Source organism: Sminthopsis crassicaudata, chromosome 1, assembly GCF_048593235.1.
Source record: "Sminthopsis crassicaudata isolate SCR6 chromosome 1, ASM4859323v1, whole genome shotgun sequence".
NCBI lineage: Eukaryota > Metazoa > Chordata > Mammalia > Dasyuromorphia > Dasyuridae > Sminthopsis > Sminthopsis crassicaudata.
The window spans coordinates 222,313,416-222,332,915 of NC_133617.1; the positions used below are offsets into that span (position 1 = coordinate 222,313,416).

At 33.8% G+C, this 19,500-nt stretch overlaps 1 protein-coding gene across 2 annotated transcripts in view; it reads right to left on the reverse strand.

The window, feature by feature from the left end:
- The window catches only part of RALBP1 (ralA binding protein 1), a 55,283-nt gene that overhangs the window by 33,525 nt on the left and 2,258 nt on the right, over positions 1-19,500 (reverse strand). The window lies entirely within an intron of this gene.

A 19,500-nucleotide genomic window follows, 5' to 3' on the forward strand; every position in this document is an offset into this window, starting at 1 on the left:
GAATATTATGGAATATTATTGTTCTGTAAGAAATGACCAACAGGATGATTTCAGAAAGGCCTGGAGACACTTACATGAACTGATGCTGAGTGAAATGAGCAGGACCAGGAGATCATTATATACTTCAACAATAATACTATATAATGATCAATTTTGATGGACGTGGCCCTCTTCAACAATGAGATGAAACAAATCAGTTCCAATAGAGCAGTAATGAACTAAACCAGCTACACCCAGCAAAAGAACTCTGGGACATGACTATGAACCACTACATAGAATTCCTAATCCCTCTTATTTTTATCCACGTGCATTTTTGATTTCCTTCACAGGCTAATTGTATACTATTTCAAAGTCCGATTCTTTTTGTACAGCAAAATAACCGCTTGGACATGTATACATATATTGTATTTAATTTATACTTTAACATATGTAATATGTATTGGTCGACCTGCCATCTGGGGGAGGGGGGTGGGGGGAAGGAGGGGAAAAATGGGAACAAAAGGCTTGACAATTGTCAATGCTGTAAAATTACCCATGCATATATCTTGTAAATAAAAAACTATAATTAAAAAAAATAGATATGTGTTTAGACTTGATGTGATAGATAATCAAGTGATTATCAACTTCTAAATAGAATGGCATAATGAAAAGTAAGCAGAGGGTTCAGAAAGATTTACTAAGTAACACTGTGCAATATAGAGTGCTAGGGAAAGAATGAAACCAGAAAGAACAGCTCAAGACTTATTGCAATAATTAAAGGTTAGAATTGGAGAGTGCAGAAGAAACAGATGTACTTGCTCATTGGTCTCTACCTAGGCTATAAGGGAATGCTTTAAACCTTAAAAATCTTTTCTAATTGATATTTAAGCAAAGAACAATCATTAAAATAACAACTGATATGACAGATGAAAGGCTTTAAAGTTTAAAAATTAGATAGGAATAAAAAGTCAGCAAGCAAATATAGTAATATCTGTACACACTACCCAAGTGAGTTAATATTCCATCTTGCATCTCCATGCCTTTGAATGGGATTCTTCCTTTTACCTTCACAAAACAGCTCAGGTGCTCATTTTCTATTTGGAGGCCTATCTTGATGTTCTCAGTTGTTACTGGAACCCTAATTACTTTCTATAGTGTGTGTGTGTGTGTGTGTGTGTGTGTGTGTGTGTGTGTGTGTGTGTGTGTGTGTGTGTAAAATGTTTAGTTTAAATTTATGGAAGGAATGAGAGAAGAGAACAAGCATTTATTCAATGCATTTCCTTTTTATTGGATGTGACTAACGAAGGAATTTGTTTTGCCAGATTAAACAAATCTGTAATGGGTCTTGTCTTTCTTGTCAACTCCCTAATTTTACAGATGAGGAAATTGTGGCCCATTACATGTCTTGCCCAAGGTCACACAGGTTGTGTCATGAAAAAGTTGAACCACCCTCTTTCACGTCCAGACCCAATGCTCTGTTTCCTACTGGTTTAATAGTTTACAAATTGCTAAAATGAATATGCTGGATTTTCCAGGGGGTAGGAGAATAGGAGAGTTTGGTAGTCAAGAAATAAACTAAGTACTTTTCAAAGTTTTAAGAAGCAATGTGTTAGGATTCTTGCAGATGTTATGGGCCAGAATTTGAGACAAGGTAATGTGCTTAGTTCACACCTTTAGACTTCTGAAAGGAGTTTACACCTTTAAAGGAGCTCGCTCATTGGCTCTGTAAGGAGTTACCACAAGCCCATGGAGTACCCACAAGCCCATTCTCTGAGAGGATAAAAGGAGCCAACATTGAGTGGGAGAGAAAGTCTGGAGTGAGTCCAGAGGAGAACTTCGAGGAAGCTTGAGGAGATTCAGAGCTAGGATTCAGTGGATTCGCAAGTCTAGGAGATTCACAAGTCTAAAGGAAAAGCCTGCTCATGGACTTCTGGGAGATTCACAACTAGGATTGACTTCTGGGAAACCCACAATCCCACACTCTTAGAGGCAGAGTCTGATTCATTCCCACGTCTACCTTCCTGCTGGCTGGAGGCTTTAGATTTAGAGGGAGCTAGAGACTGAAGCTGGCTAGAGACATTCTGATAGGAACTAAAGCCAAGGCTGCCTCCAGAAGCTCCCCAAGAAAATCTGCCCCCAAGAGAATGATTACGATTTAGAGAAACAGATCATCACATTTTGGCGCCCAACGTGGGGGTGAGGACTTTTGCTTATCCTGACTCTAGCTGATTCTGAGCCCTTCAGGGAGCTAGCCCAGATTTCACAGCAATGACTACTTACAGAACCCAAATGAGACAAGGCATAACAACAGCTAATAGTAGTTGAGACAACAGATCAAAAAGACAAAACCACAAATGAAATTTCCATTTCTACAAGGCAATGGCCTTTGCTGCTATTGAAATAACCTTTATTGTCTAAATTCTTATTAATCAGTGTGCATAATAAGAATCATTCATCCATGCAAAAGGACCAAGCAACATAAAAAGAAATAATGAAGAACGATTGCTCAATTAAAATCCATTGAAATGAGTTTAACAATAAAAGTGATAGTTTGTTAAATTTAATAACGTCTTTAAAAAGAAGCCAGGAAGTTAACAGCTTGCTTGCCAGTTTTACAACTATCAAGAAATACATACAGTTTAAAAATAAATAAGTCTTAAAACTCACTAGGAAATCTACCTGAAAGGCTTTATAACTAAAATGGCTATGAAATACACCTTTTCAAATTACCATTTGGGAAAACAGGAATTGTTTTGGTTCTTCTGTGTCTTATATACTAAGCCAACCCTCTCTTCTGAATACTAATTTTTTTTTTTTTAAATAAAATTCTCTATCCTATGCTCCACAATTTCACCAGAGTTGGGACTTCTTTCTCACAAAAGCTATGAAGTTTCCTACCTTCTTCAAAATCTTGTTCTAATAAATCTCTGACTTTTCCCTTCAATCTTTCTCCCATCTCCTCTACACAGGTCCTCCACACCCTTATATAAAATAATAAAACAATCATTCTTCTTAAGACTCGACACCTTAAAAATATAGATTTAGCCCTACAATTCACAGTTCAAAAACAAAAAGAAACAAAAACAAAAACACAATACTTTGTATTTACAATGTAAAAACTTGTTCTAATAGACTATGTATATGTCACAGTGGTTGTATGTGTGTGTGTGTGTGTGTCTCCCTCTCCTCACCATGAAGGGAGTGGGAAAATGAAAAGTTTTCTCCAGTGTAAAATGAACTCAATTGGATGGGCATTGAATTCTACAAGAAAATGTAAAGCTCTTAAGAAGCATCAATGCTACCTTATTATAGTGAACAGTTGGGCTTAATGACAGGAAGATCTGAATTCAAGCCCAGCGTCTAACTTGTACTGAGTGACATCAAAGACACAATGAAATTATAAGGCTAACTCCAAGAACCTCATAGTTTCTGTTCATTTGTTTTGATGGGAGGAGGAGGAGAGGCAGTTGTTCAGCAGGTCAACAGATAAAAACATAAGTATATAACACTGTATATAATAAGGGCAAGGAAGAGAGAGCCAAAGAAATCCCTCTGGCAAAATTTAAGGATTATACATCTGGAGTCAAATGAGACCTAAGAGGACATCTAATACAAATCTTTCTCATGTGCGAACACACATATTTCCAAAACCTGAACATTTTTATTTATTGTTTTTAATAGAAAAGAGAATCATCATCTTTCAAATAATCATGTACATGTTGGTTAAATTTTTTTTTTTTTTTAAAGATCCTGTAGTATTTAGGCTTAGGAAGCAATTGTGGCTAGGTAGAGCACAGTTGACAAAAGTTCTGCATTTTGAGTCAGGAATACCCAAGTTCAAATCCAACCTTACTAGCTGTATGACCCTAACTTTATCCCTGTTTGCCTCAGTTTCCTCATCTTTAAAATTGGAAGGAAATAATTATCTTTGCCAGAAAAATCCCCAAATGGGGTCATGAAGAGACAGACACAAATGAAATGACAGAACAATGATGACAAGATAATTTTAAATTAATAGTGGCCAACTGCCATACTTTAAAGAGACTGACCTCAGGCCAAGATGGCTGCCTGCATAGGAAGCAGACCACCAAACTCACATATATTCTAGCAAAAATCTGAAGGTCAGATCAAAAAATGATTGAGAAAGCCAATGAGAAACAATAAATGCCTTCTTCATCCCAGAAGTGTGTAAAAACTCTTCCAGATGTCCATGGGCAAAAGGAAAGGGGGCTACCAATAAAGTCTATGATTAGGAGAGGATAACTCCATAAAAACTACAAGCTGAGACTCAAAGGATTTTCTATAAAGACTACATGAGAAATAAATAATCTAAAAGAAAAAGAAATAAACCTTATTTAAGCAATTCACTCACTTAAAAACTAGAATGAACTAAACAGAAACCAATGACTCCATGAGACAAGAAATATGGAGGGGGGGGGAGGAGAAATCAAAGAATTAAAAAAATATTTTAAAATTTAAGTTGTCCAGTATCAAAAACAACTCATTTAGAAAACAGGTTTAAAAGACACAATTTAAGAATCACCGGACTCCCTGAGTCCATAAATAAAAAGTCTGAATATTATTTTTTAAATAATAAAAACCAATAAATGAAATGATAAAAAATGCTCAGATCTATCATCTGCTAAAACCAAACAGAAGGCTAACAGAAAAATCCATCTATCACATCATGAAATAAATCCTTAAAAGAAAAGTGCCATAAATGTTGCAGACAGAATCCAGAGCTTTCTTGTCCAAAACAAAAGCAAAAAAAATTTATTCAAAACAAAATAAAGTATTACATGTATAAAACACTCTGTAAATTTTAAAAGTATTTTATATATAAATCTTAGCTATAATTATTATTCTAAAGGCAAAAACAGGCTTCCAATCACACAATATTGAACTGAACTGAATTAGTTCAATTAACTTGTTTTTAAAGGACAAATAATTGCTTGAGCTGTCAAAAGTCACTCCTGTTTCTAAAGATAAAAGATCAGATATTTCTTGTTAAATTGTCAAAATTTAGATACTCATAACCTGTGACCCCATCAGAGTTGTTATACACCCTCACTGGTACAGGTCACAAAAAAAAAAAAAAAAAATCTAGTAAAAGCTAATATTTGTAAAGCACTTTACAAACCTTAAAAGTGTGATAAATGAGTTTATGCTGCTGTTTTTCTAGCAGGGGTTCTTGATTTTTTTTTATGTCATGTACCACTTTGGTAGTGTAGTAAAGGTTCCTTTCAAAATGTGTCTTAAATGCACACAAAACATATAATTTTATAAATGAAATCAATTACACAGAAATATTATTTTTAAAAATAGCATTTAATTTTTTCAATACATGCAAAAATAGTTTTCACCTTTGCAAAACCTTGTGTTCCAAATTTTTCTCACTCTCCATCCTTCCCCCCCATCCAAGACAGTAAGCAGTCCAATATAGGTTAACTTATGCAATTCTTCTAAACATATTTCCATATTCGTCATGCTGCAAGAAAAATCAGATCAAAATGGGGGAAAAAAAATACAAGGGAAAAAAATCAAGCAAACAAACAAAAAGATGAAAATGCTGTTTTGATCTATACTCAAGTCTCCATAGTTCTCTCTTTGGATGTGGATGGCACTTTGTATCACAAGTTATAGAAGTACTGTTATCAAAATATTTGTTTTTAAAGTTTAAAATAGAGGCTAAGAACCCCTGCTCTATAGTAAGAGAATACTACTTTCCCAAACAGCTTATATTGCTTTGGATTAACTGCAAAGTTATCCTTAAAGTCAAAATTGGTCTGTTAATCATTTCTATCCATTATATCTTAATTCTGTCCCCTAACACTAAACAGAATGATAAGAAAAAAATAACAAGATGAAAACAAAAAAGAATTGAGAATAGGGTAATTCTAAGGACAGCTAAGTGGTGGAGTGGATAGAGCACCAGCCCTGAAGTCAGGAGGAGCTGAGTTCAAATCTAATCTGACACCTAACACTTCTTACCACTGTGATCCTGAGCAAGTCACTTAACTCAAACTGCCTCAGGGAAAAAAAAAAGAGAGAGTGAGAATAGGGCAATTTTGTTAGTTACCATGTGATAATTTTAATATATTTATTTAAAAAAAATTTTAATTTAAAAAATTTTAATACACTTATTTTAAACTATGTAGCAATTTAGGGTTTCATATGCATTTCTCTCTGTACACTGAAATAGTTGCATTTGTTAATGATCAAGTTTATCATGAAAAACAAAAAAAATTTAATCCTATTTTCTCTTCCACATAACAGTCCTTAAATTACTAAAAGATAGCTATTTCATATCATATCATTTCTAAGTGTGTACTCTTCAAACTGAATACCTCTAGGTTCTTTCAACTATTCCTCATATAACACGGTATTTAGAGCTCTCATCATCCTAAGTTAGTCTTCTCTAAAATTTATCTAGTTCATCAATGCCCTTCCTAAAACTTGGTACCCAGAAATGAAGATGACACTCCAGATATGGCCTGTCCAAGGAATCATCATCATAATAATAATCATTAACATAGAATTTTAAGTTGGATGGGATTCTAGTCACTTAATCCAATATTTAAAAGGAATCCCTATTATAAAATACCTAATAAATAAATATCAGCCTTTGATTGAAGACTTCCAAGAACAATCCCTATTATTTCAAGGGAGTCCATTCCATTTTTAAATTTGCTCTTACTAAAGCCTAACAACCACCTTATTATGAGTTAGGCATTACCACCACCCTCATTTTCTGGATGAGAGCCCTGAAGCTAAGAGAGTTGTTAATTTGCCCATAGTAACACAGTATAAAGTGTCTAAGGTAGAAGATTTTGACTCCAAGTGAAGTACTACATTGGATTGCCCAGAGTGCTATTTTTGAAATTCACAAAACTGCTTGAATTACATGATTATATTTTGAGTAAGACTTTGGTAATATTATGTTAAATATCAGGAGTAAAAAGATGAAAAAAAATTTTTAATATCATCTGTTCTTTCAAGTAGTATACAATCTAAACAAGAGGAAGATTTACAAGCAAGATATAAGGAATGAGATTAGAGTTGAGGAATCAAAGTATTATTTTAAAAAAAGGAAAAGAACTGTATTTGAAGAGAAGAATTCTGGCACAGTCAAGAGAAGGCAAGATAAGATGGGAAACTAAGAGGACATTATGACAGGAATATACAATGTATAAATGCAAGTACAGTGGGGGAAAATGCTGGAAAGGTCAGGTGCCAATCCAGAGTGAACTTAACCATGATAATATCAAGGCTTTTTTTTTTTTTTAAAGTATAATGTCTGGTTATTAACCTTTCACATATCCCATTACCCAGCAAGTAATTCTTCCTTTCTCTGGGTTATCACAGGCAACCTCTTGTTTGCATTCGAATAGCCACTCACCCTAATTCACAGTGGACTAGGGTACTAGCCTAACTGGTTTCCCAGCCTAATCTCTTTTTCTCCCTCCAATTAACTGTATATATTTCAGAGAAATTAATCTTCCCCAAACATCATTTTCTGCAGGTCATTTCCTTCTCCAAAAACTTTTATGACTTCCCCTTGCAGAAAGAACAATGTTCAAATGCCTCAACCTGGTATTCAAGACTTTCTCCAACCCAATCTTAAACTTATCCGTGTTTATCTTTCACTACTTCTCTGCACAAATAAATCCTGTGTTTCAGGTCAAACCTGTCTACTTATTACTAAACTGCATTCCCCAGCTTACTTCAATGCTCTAATTCTTATCTAGATTCCACACACCCTAGAAAAGCCAGCTCAAGTTTCTAGCTGGTTTTCTGAACTTTTTTCTAAATACCCCAATGCACAATGTCTTCTCATTTCTGAATTTCTATAGTATTTATTTGCAGCAGCCTTTTGGTATTTATAACCACTCAAAAAAAAATAAAATAAAATAAAAAAAGATTAGTTCAAAGGAAGCTAAACACTAACTTCAAAAACAAATAATGATGTAGAAAAACATAATGAATTCCTAAGGCAGGTGAGTATAGGGCAATGTCATATACTGTCACTGTATTGAATATTCTTGCCTTTTCAATGGAGTGAAAACATGGAGATCAAAGGTGTGGCAGAGGCACAATTTATAGAAATGGCAAAAGCAAAGATGTCAAAACCAGACTTGCCCAATTATACTGGAACTAGATTAAAGTGTAACTGGGAAACATTTAATAAAATAAATAAAAACACAACATAACTAAGATTAATTTGTGGTTTTCTAAGTCAATATTCAGCCTGCAGTGTCAAATTTCTTCTTTAGTTTGATAGCACTAGCCTAAAGGACAGATTATCAGAAATTGAGTACTAACATACTCCTTTCTAAATGTTACATGTAGGGGCAGCTAGGTGGGGCAGTGGATAGAGCACCAGCCCTGAATTCAGGAGGCCCCGAGTTCAAATTTGGTCTCAGACACTTAATACTTCCTAGCTGTGTAATCCTGGGCAAGTCACTTAACCCCAGCCTCAGGGAAAAAAAAAAAAATAAATGTTACATGTGCTCAATGTTATATATATATGGTGTTTTTTTTTTAAACAACTTTGTGAAATTCTCTCATGGTTGTTAAACTTTGGGGTTTCAAGACTCCCTTAGTCTTAAAAACAGGCAACTAGGCGGCCCACTGGATAGAATTTCTGGCTAGGGGTAAGGAAGACTCATTTCCCTGAGTTCAAATCTGACCTCACACACGTCGTAGCTGTGTGACCTTGGACAAATCACTTAACCCTGTTTGTCTCAATTTTCTCATCTATAAAGTGAGCTAAAGAAGGAAAAAGTAAAAGTAGGACATGACTAAACAACAATAAACTCTTTTAAAAATTATTAAGGATCCCAAGAGTTTTTGCTTATGTAGATTACATAAGTATTGATACTTATCTGAAATTAAAATCTTAGTATTATTATGAAAATAATTTTATCTCACAGATGCCTTAAAAGGTTCAGAGACTCAAATCCCTATAAGACACTTTTAGAATAGCTGCTTTAGTTTAATTGGAGAATCAATCATCTCATTTGATCTTTATCAAATCTTTACCCTCCCCAACAGATACTTTTATTGCAACCATTTTAACAGAAGAGGAAACTGAGGTTTTTGCCCAAGTTTTCATTATTAGTGTCTGCAACAGGATTCAAACCAAGGTTTTCCCAACTATCAGCTAATAATAACTAATAAACACTTGTAATGTTCCTATCATATGCCAAGCACTATGCTAAGCACTGAAGATACAAAGAGTCTGTCTGCCCTCAAAAATTTTAACAATCTAAAGGAAAGACAACAGGATTAATAGGGAAAAAAATCAACAGAGAGAAGATAATTAAGAGAGATTGGGGAAAGCTTCCTGTAGATCGTTTGGACTTAAAAGAAACCAGGGAGGTCAGTAGAGTGGTGCTGAGAAGAGTGCATTACAAGAATGAGGAACAGTTAATGAAAATGCAGCAAGCTAAAACATAAAAGTGTCTAGTTCATGGGACAACCAGGAGGCCAGTCAATGAATTAAAGAGTGTGTAGAGGGGAATAAGTGTTAGAAGACTGGAAAGATGGGAAGAGGGCAGATTATAAAGGGCTTTAAAAGTGGGGAATGGAAGGAGGACACTGTTTTTAAGACAGATACTAAATTTGGATGAGTTGGGCTCAAAATTTAACAAAAGAAAATGAATGAATTGGATGGCTTTTCAGAAACGATAAAACTCCTTTAACAATTCTAAATTTCTCCCCAGAAACAAAGACTCATCTGTTTAAAAAAAATTATTTTACTACTTGAGTTGTCATATGACTTCAAGGCATATGGTAACACATTCTCCAAAGGATCAAAGCTGAATACTACAGAAGGCACTGGAGACCAGTATAATGGTTGTGATGCATTTATAATATGTAATAATTATAAAATTAATTTAAAAAAAAAAAGACTTCTTGGGAGAAAACAAAACAAAACAAAACAAACAAACAAACAAAAAAAAGATGTGCTAGTCACATATTGGAGCAAATAAGAACCAATGAACAACTGAAGTGGCCCACTGGTAACCCAGCAATGTCAAAGGAAAACAAGGAAGATTCACAATTCCACCCACACATTGGGTATATCATTTCTACATGAGAGAGAAAAATACAAGAAAAAGATATGGCAACATAGACCTCTAAACACCATTTATCAGGCTCCTATTATTCATGATGTGTTAGTTTGTGATTTTCCTAAGAATTAGTACATCTGTACTCTTGGTGATTTTATTTTCAACATGTAATGAAATTGAGGATCAAAAATTAGATATAGAGAAATAGCCCTGCTTAACTCTCATTTGCAACAAAAAGAAACCTACCAAGGAGTCTAGTACTGGTTCACCTGAGCTGTTTAACAAGTGGGTATTTCAGAAAGCCATCTTTCTTGAACATGCATTTATGAAAAATATTGTCTATAGTTCAAATGTGAGCTCCTTTAGGCCAGAGAATGTTTTTGTCATTTTTGTATCCCCATTACTTAGCACAGTACCTGTCACACATAGTAAGATAGCTTATTAAATATTTATTAACTGACTAATCATTTTGGTTGAGTTGATTAAAAACTGGAGTTCAGGTGCTGTTTATTGTACCCAGGACACACTGATTATTGTTTTCAATGTAATATACTAAAAATCAGGAATCATGCATACACATGTGTACATATATGAACTGTGTATATGTTAACACCTAGAATGAAGGTAGAGATACTCAGTGGAAATGACTAGAGCAACTTCATTAATCTATGACATTTCTGATGGAATAGTCATATAACTGAAATAAGCCCCAAATACTCAAATGTTTCTGAAATTTTGTTGAAAAGCATTTTTCCAACAATTTGGATCAAATGCTTTCTTATGAGCAATAAACAATACTTATAATTGGTTCGTTATAATCTTTATATCTTTCAAATTATAATGAACAATCTTTATATTTCTCAGATTCAATTTCCTATGGAATATTGCTTGTAAAGTCTTCATGTTCCCTTCTAGTGTCTTCATAAGTTCTTATAACTATACACGAAATTACACTATCAACTAGGGCAAGATGAAGAGAGAAGAAATCAGAATAATCTTGTACAAAATGATAACTGAACTCAGATTTAATGTAAAAATGGAGATATTAAGAGATGGTAGTGGGGAAAAGTTCATCTCAAGTACAGGAAGCACTACCACTCCCTCCAAACCCTTCTACCTCTACCTCCTAGTAGAGAGAATAGGCATGCACTGTCTTATACAGGACAGAGACAGGCCAGTTCGTCTATGACAGATTGTACAGAGAAAGGTGAAGCCAAAGTTAAAATGAAGTTTTACACAGAGAAGAGCTAATCCAATTCCAATTGATCAATGATGGACAGAATCAGCTACACCCAGAAAAGGATCACTGGGAAATGAGTGTAAACTGTGAGCATTTGTTTGTTTGTTTTTTGTTTTTCTTCCCAGATTATTTTTACCTTCTGAATACAATTCTTCCTTTGCAACAACAACAACAAAATTCGGTTCTGCACATATATATTGTACCATGCATAAACTATAAGATATTTAATATGTATGGGAATGCCTGCCATTTAGGGGAGGGGGTGGAGGGAAGGAGGGGAATAATTCGGAACAGAAGGGAGTACAAGGGATAATGTTGTAAAAAAAAAAAAAAATTACCTATGCATATGTACTGTCAAAAAAAAGGTTATAATTATAAAATTAATTTAAAAAATGAAGTTTTAGTTTCCTTTGTAATCCAATTTTTTTGTTTGTTTGCTTTGGTCTATTTTTTTATTTTATGCATTTAAAAGTACTATTCTGAGACAGGGTCCACAGGCCTCATCCAATTGTCAAAGGAGTGCACAGCACAAAAATAGATCAAGAACCCCTGCACTAAAGCTTCTTGAGCAAAGGAGTAATATGATCAGATCTGTGATTTAGGACTATTGATATGACAGAAAAGATTAGAAATAGGAGGCTAGAGGGAAGGAAATGCATTAATAAACTACTATAATTAACTAGGCAAGAGATAATGAAAGACTTGAACCAAAAGTGTGAAGAATAAGTGAAACAGTAGCAAAAAGCCTAAAACAAAAAGCAATGAACTTAGAGATATACCTTGGAGTTAAAATTCACAAAACTTAGCAACTGACCAATCATGAGAGTTAATGGGCTGGGAAGAAACAAGAATACTGAATGGATAATGGGTTTTTGTTTGTTTGTTTTGTTTTTTTTTTAAAGAAGTCAGACTATAAAGGGAAACACAGTAGCTTGAAGTCTTCAACTATACCATGCAGAAAATTTCTAAATCTCAAATATTTAGTTCTGAAATCTTTAAGTTCTAGATCCACATTTCCACAGTTCCTTTTCTAATGCTTCATCAGTCAATCAATAAACAAATATTTATTACCTATTTATAATGTTCCAGATACAGTAATAAGCTGGTGTGATTGATTGTGACTTTGGTCAAAAGCAGAAACAGAATGTATATGCAGAAGCTTCCGTTCTAATTGATCTTTTTTTTTTTAATTATTATTTTTTATTATAGTTTTTTTATTTACAAGATATGTGCATGGGTAATTTCTCAGCATTGACCCTTGCAAAACCTTCTGTTCCAACTTTCCCCCTCCTTCCCCCCACCACCTCTCCATATGGCAGGTAGACCAATACATGTTAAGTATGTTAAAGTATATGTTAAATATATGTATACATATCCATACAGTTATTTTGCTGCACAAGAAAAATTGGACTTAGAAATAAGGTAAAATTAACCTGAAAAGGAAATAAAAAATGCAAGTAGACAAAAACAGAGAGAAGTGGAAATGCTATGTTGTGATTCACACTCATTTCTCAGAGTTCTTCATTCTAATTAACCTTACAATTCCAGTACCTCAAAATCAAAATATTCAAAGCTTTCCCAAGGCTGCTCATTCTTATACCTTGATGATTTTTGTCTGTGGCACTAACAATCAGCTTCTATCTCTTACTTTCACAATCTTAATGTCATTACTTAATTCTTCTTTCTCCCCTCAAGATCTGGAAAGGCCATCTAGTATTATACCTGACATAAAATCTCCATTACAAACTCCCCAATAAGTATTTATTGAGCCTTCAAAGATCTATAACAAAAGGAAAAACTACTTAAGAGGGAGAGCCCATTCAATTTTGAAACAGCTCAATTGAGAAATGTTTCCTTACAGATGAATGAAATGCAAAGTTAGTGTGTGATTTAAAAATTATGAAAGACAATTTCAAAGAAATCTGAAAAATATAAACTAATGCAAAATGAGGTGAACAGAACCATGAAAACACTGCCCCTGTTTCTGCCTTTGAGATCAATGATAAAAATTTAATACTTGAAGATTTGTAGAAAAAAGAGCATCTTCCTACTGCCATTGCCAAGTTTTCTCTTTCCAGGTCTACTTCAGGTTCTTTCAAATATTCTCTGCTTCATCCTGGATCTTCTTCTAGATATTACTCAACTTATCAAGATCATTCTTAAAACCTGGTAATTAGAACTGAACACAATACTTCATATGTGTGATGAATAACTAAGGTAACAAATTAATATTTTTGTTTTCCATGTCAGTGCCCACTAAAATGATCAAATCGTCAATCAACAAAGATTTGTTAAGGGATTCTTGTACCAGTCAGTACATACTGGAGATAAAAATACAGTTCCTATATGCATTATTTGTGATCGAATTAATGTAAAATGTAATTTTTAAAAAGTTAACTCAGTTATCCCTTTTTTCAATTTGTTAGATTTTTTTCAAATCAAATAAAAAAGGGCCAAGGACGGCACCTCTTATTAACTGGATCCACAGAAACACGATGCAACTAAACAATAATGTGCATTGACAAGCAAAACAACTCTGAAAATATGTTTAATTTATTATATACTTTAAGAACTACGAATAATAGACTTAGTTACTAAGTTTCAGCTTAGTATGATGCTGTTTCTATTTTACTTTTTATGTAGAAACGCTCGTACTAATTCTAGTTCAGAATTTCTTTAAAAAAAAAAAAAAAAAAACTTTAGAGAAATGTTTCAAAAAGCAATTGACAACACCAGGGTTCAAAGGCTAGAGCAGAGTCTCAAAGATCACCCAACTTAAGGTGACCAACTAAAAGATAGTATATAAAAATGATTTTGCCATATAATAGTGTGGTCTAGACACACAGAATTTTTTTAAAATAGATTTTTATTATCTTCTGTTTTGACGCTGCATATATTTTCCCAATGTAAGGCTTACCCTCCCACCAGAGATTCCTACCCTTAAAACAATTCATTTTAATTTTTTTAAGCTTTTAATTTTCAAAACATATGCAGATAATTTTTCAACATTGACCCTTGCATAGCCCTGTGTTTCAGATTTCCCCCCCTTTTCCCTAGGCCTTCCCCTAGATAGCAAGCAATCCAATATGTTGTAAATGTTAAAATACAAAAACAATTCTGTATTATAAGTGGTTTGTTTAAAATGAAAAAAAGGAAAAAAAAATCCAGAAAAACTAATCATTATATTGAAAAAAATCTGACATTCCTTTGGATGTAGCATACCAGTGCATTCCCAACCCCCACAACTATCTCTGCAAAGGGTAAAAGGAAAGCTATTCTATTTTCTTCTTTGAGGCCCAGTTTGTTCTTCTTAACATTGCTACATTCATTTTCAATTGTTTTGTGGTGGTGATCCTTTCTATTTACATGCTATCATTGTGTATTGTTTTTTTCTGAGTCTGTCAACTTTGTTCTGCCCGTAAGTCAATCTTTGTTTTTCTATGTTAATCATATTAGTCATTTCTTATATTAACCGTTAATATTCTGTTACATTTAGGTGTCATCATTTGTTTAACCATACCCCAAATGATGGATATCTACTCTGTTTCCAGTTTCTTACTACCACAAAAAGTGATGTTATACATACTTTTTTTTTTTTTTTTTGGCCATTTATCAATGACAACTTGGAGTACATACGTAGGAGTAGAAAGCATTTGAGTCAAAAGGGAAGAACATTTTAGTCATTTTATCTGCATAATTCCAAACTGTTTTCCAGAATGGTGTACTTATTAATTCACAGCTCTACCAATGATTCATTGGTGTGCCAGTCTTTACAATAGACAGATACACACACTAGAATATTCCTATCTTTTGTCAAATTTGCCAATTTGCTGGGTCTAAGTTGAAACTTCAGATGCTATTTTGATTTGTTTTTTTTTTTCCTAATATCAGTGACTTGTAGCATTCTTAAAATTAAAATTAAAATCCTACCAAAAATATTGTCAAACAACATTATTTGGGGAAATGTTATAAAGAATGTTTAATTTTTTTAAATTTATATACAAGTACTCAATTTATGTAAAAGGATAAGGATCTCTAAAAATTTGTAAAGCCCAAATACTACTATCTCTTAAGTTATGATTAAGAGATAAATCAAGCCTGCCATAACTATGATTTAGTTTAGAAGTCTATCAATAGGCAACTATTGATTTACTGACTTTTTTTTTTTTTAAAGAAATTCCTACATATTCACATTATACTGTGCTGGAATTGATATTAATCTCAAAACAAAAATGCTCTATAACTGCAACAAGTTCAGTTCAAAACACAAAGTATATTTACAGCAAGGTAGTGTACATTAAGATCCAAAGATATTAACCCAAGAATTTTTTTTTATTTTAATAGTTTTTATTTACCAGATATATGCATGGGTAATTTTATAACATTGACAATTGCCAAACCTTTTGCTCTAATTTTTCCCCTCCTTCCTTCCCCCCCCCCCCCATTGCAGGTTGACCAATATATGTTCAATATGTTAAAGTATAAATTAAATACAATATATGTATACATGTCCAAACAGTTGTTTTGCTGTACAAAAAGAATTAGACTTTGAAATAATGTACAATTAGCCTGTGAAGGAAATAAAAAATTCAGAAGGACAAAAATAGAGGAACTGGGAATTCTATGTAGTGGTTCATAGTCATCTCCTAGAGTTCTTTTGCTGGGTGTAGCTGGTTCAGTTCATTACTGCTCTATTGGAACTGATTTTAACCCAAGAATTTTTAAAAATTTTATCAATCACTAATCATTTATTAAGCACTCACTGTATATTAAGAAATGCTAAATCCTAAGGATAAAGACGACAAAGAAAGGGAAATTATGGTATTATATGTTAAATTCTATATAAACTTTTGTTATTTACATAAAAGGCATAAAAACAAAACTTCTTTCAGAAAGTTATAACTCCTTTAATACTCCTGGGATTCATGCAGAATTAGGGATAATAAACTGGTAGCTTTTCTGTAAAAGCTCTTGATTTTTACATGCATATGTAAATGTCCACTCAAATATATGTACATGTGAATTAATTCCCTCATGTGGAACATGCTATATGAAATCTTTTTAATATCTTGTTATACCATATGCACACAATATGGCACCATATATCCAAACTTCTAATTAGTATGACTTCTTTCAAAAAATACACTAGTCTCTAAATGGAAGAATAGCTGTTAATCTCTATTACTCCATAATGGAGAATACCAATTAACGAAAGGAATAAAAACAAGATTTGTGATTTGTCTGGGATGAAATTACCAGGTGAAAAAACTCCTCTAAAAAGGGGAAGGTTCCATTTCAGCTCTACCATGTGTTTCCTATAGAGCACAGAGTGAAAGTATAAATATTTTAGGTTAGATAACATTATCATTCATATTAAGATTATGCTATTGCTTTTATTTGTAGTACTTTTATATAATAAACTTTGATTAAATGGAAGAGGCAGTATGATACAATGAAGAGTCAGCCTTCAGGTTAGGTGTGATCCTTGGCAAGTCACTTAAACCTTGGAGACAGACTCTCTTCAAGAGTCTAATTTGCTTAAAAGGTGTTGGTTGACCCACCCATTGGTTTAGATATTGATTTAACCTAGAATACTATTTTTTCTGGTTATACATGTATATTAATTTTTAAAATACACATTTCTTTATAAATCATGTTGGGGAGAAAAATCAAAAGGGAAAAACTGCGAGAAAAAAAATAGAAGAAAAAGAAAAAAACTGAGCATGTGTTGATTTGCATTCCGTCTCCATAGAATACTATTTGAAGTTCCAGTTACTGCTCTTCAAAAATGAAATGAGAACTGAAAAGAATAGACAAGGGAATTAAGTGGGGAAAAAAAGGCAGATAAATTTTCACAGGAAAAAAAAAAAGGCTAAAAAATAGGATTTTTTTCAACTTGAAATGATTAATAATAACAACAAAAACATTCGTATAGTACTTATTATTTGTCAAGCAGTGTGCACAACAATTCTGGAAGGCAGGTGTTAACATAAGCTGAAAAGGACTATAAAGTCTTCAAAAATAAGGGTACATGAAAAAATTCCCGTTCAATACATAAAAACTTCTATCTTATCATGAAGATTTCGTCAACCAAAGTAGCCCACCTAACTCCTCCAGTAACATCTACTATGCATGCTACTTATTTGTTAATAACTACACTCATGATATAGTATATTATAAATGAATTATATAGAATCATGAGTGTTGATAGGTCAAGTACCAAGTTGATCTTAATTACTTTATCTTATTTTGTATGTTATTCAAAATAAGTTAGCAACATTACCACACTTCAACAGAACACAAAATTGAATTAAACTGAAGGTGATAAATGGTAAGTCAGCTCATTGTTCAAGTGAGTACGCTGGAAAACCTTTACTGTAGAGTTAAAAATTTGCTACACCTATTTCACTAAATTTAATTTTACAAAACTAAATTATTGTAGAGATGCTTTAAAAAGGTGAATTTCAGATCTCAAAACCTCAGCTGTTTCAGATAAAGGCAGAAGGGTTAAATGTTTCATTTTCATTCTACAATTATTTTCTCTCTTTTTTTTAACTTTTAAAATAAGGCCTAATTTATTAATTTTTCTTTTTTAATTAAAGCTTGTTATTTTTAAAATATATGCATGGATAATTTTTGAACATTGATCCTTGCATAGCCTTGTGTTCCATATTTTCCCTTCCTTCCCCCCACTCCCTCCTCAGATGGCAAGTAATACAATATATGTTATACAGGCTAAAATATATACAATCATTATTTTGATTCTCAGACTACATAGATTTTTTTAAAATGACATCAAGTTAGACGTGTTTTAGCATAGGGACAGCTAGATGAAGCAATGGATGAAGTATCTGAGTTCAAATCCACTCTCAGACCTTACTAGCTATGAGACCCTAGGTTAAGTCACTACAGTACGATCCCTCCCAATCCCCCCCCCCCAAAAAAAAAGGTGTTTTAGCAGAAAAGAATCTGAGATGTGAGGGAAGGGAGGAGGAGAGGAAAGGAGAGGGAAGGGAAAGGGAAGGGAAGGAAGGGAAAGAAAGGAATAAGGAATAAGGAAGAAAGAAGAGGGAAGAGGAAGGGAGGAAGGGAGGAAGGGAGGAAAGGAGGGAGGGAGGGAGGGAAGAAGGGAGGGAGGGAGGGAGGAAGGAAGGGAGGAAGGAAGGAAGGAAAAGAAAAAGACTGGGGAACTAAATAAAATGGCACAGTGAAAAGAGCACAGGCCTTGGAGTCAAAAGGTCCTAAGTTCAAATTCAGCTCCAAATCCTTGCTAACTTTGTGATCCTGATAAAGTCACTAAAAAACCCTGATTGCCTAGCAAGGGGGGGGGAGGGGAAGAGAAAGAAAAGAAAAAGTTTTTGATCTCAAGGAGCTAACAACCTAATATGGGGGACAACATTCTAACAAATATAATCAAACAGGATAGGATAAATTTGAGATAAATCTAATGGGTTAGGGAAACTTTAATGAGCAATCAGGAAATGCTAGCAGGTGAGATCTTAGATCTTAGTGAGACTTGAGGGAAGCCAGGTAAACCATGAGGAGAAAAAGTGCATTCCAGGCAAAAGGGAAAACCGGTGAAAACCAGCTGGAGAAAAAAAGTGCTGAATGTAGATTCCAAGAACGAGGATTCCAATCTTGCCACTTATTTAACCATTGGGCATTACATAAAGTGCAGAGAACCAGACTATTTTTTCTGTTTCATGGACCCCCTTTGAGAGACTGGTTTAGTCTATGGATCCCACTAGCATTATACATTTCAGCTAGAGAAGTGAAGATGCGTTTTTCCCCCGTACAAGTACATAAACCCCCACTCTGGGTACATGGCCCTACCAGGAACCCCTCCTACTAGATAACAGCATTTCTTAGATATTTAAAATCGCAACTCGTCACAATTCTAGGAGGTAGTGGGTTTTTTTTTTTAACCCTTTTTACAGGTGAGGAAACTGAGGCTCGAAGAGGTTAAGTGACCTGCACGCAAATAAGTGTCCAAAGAAGAATCTTAATTCCAAGGGAAATATCGGCTGTAAATCCAGAATTCTGTCATCTTTTTACGTCTTGAAGGTTAATTCCAAGGGCCACAAGCACTGTTTTAAGCCTAACCCCTACCATTTCCAGTCAGACGGGCTTCTCTCCCAGCAAGGGAAGACCTCCTAAGCCTTTTCTCGATCCCGTCCGTGGACATTCACATCTACGGAACAAGGT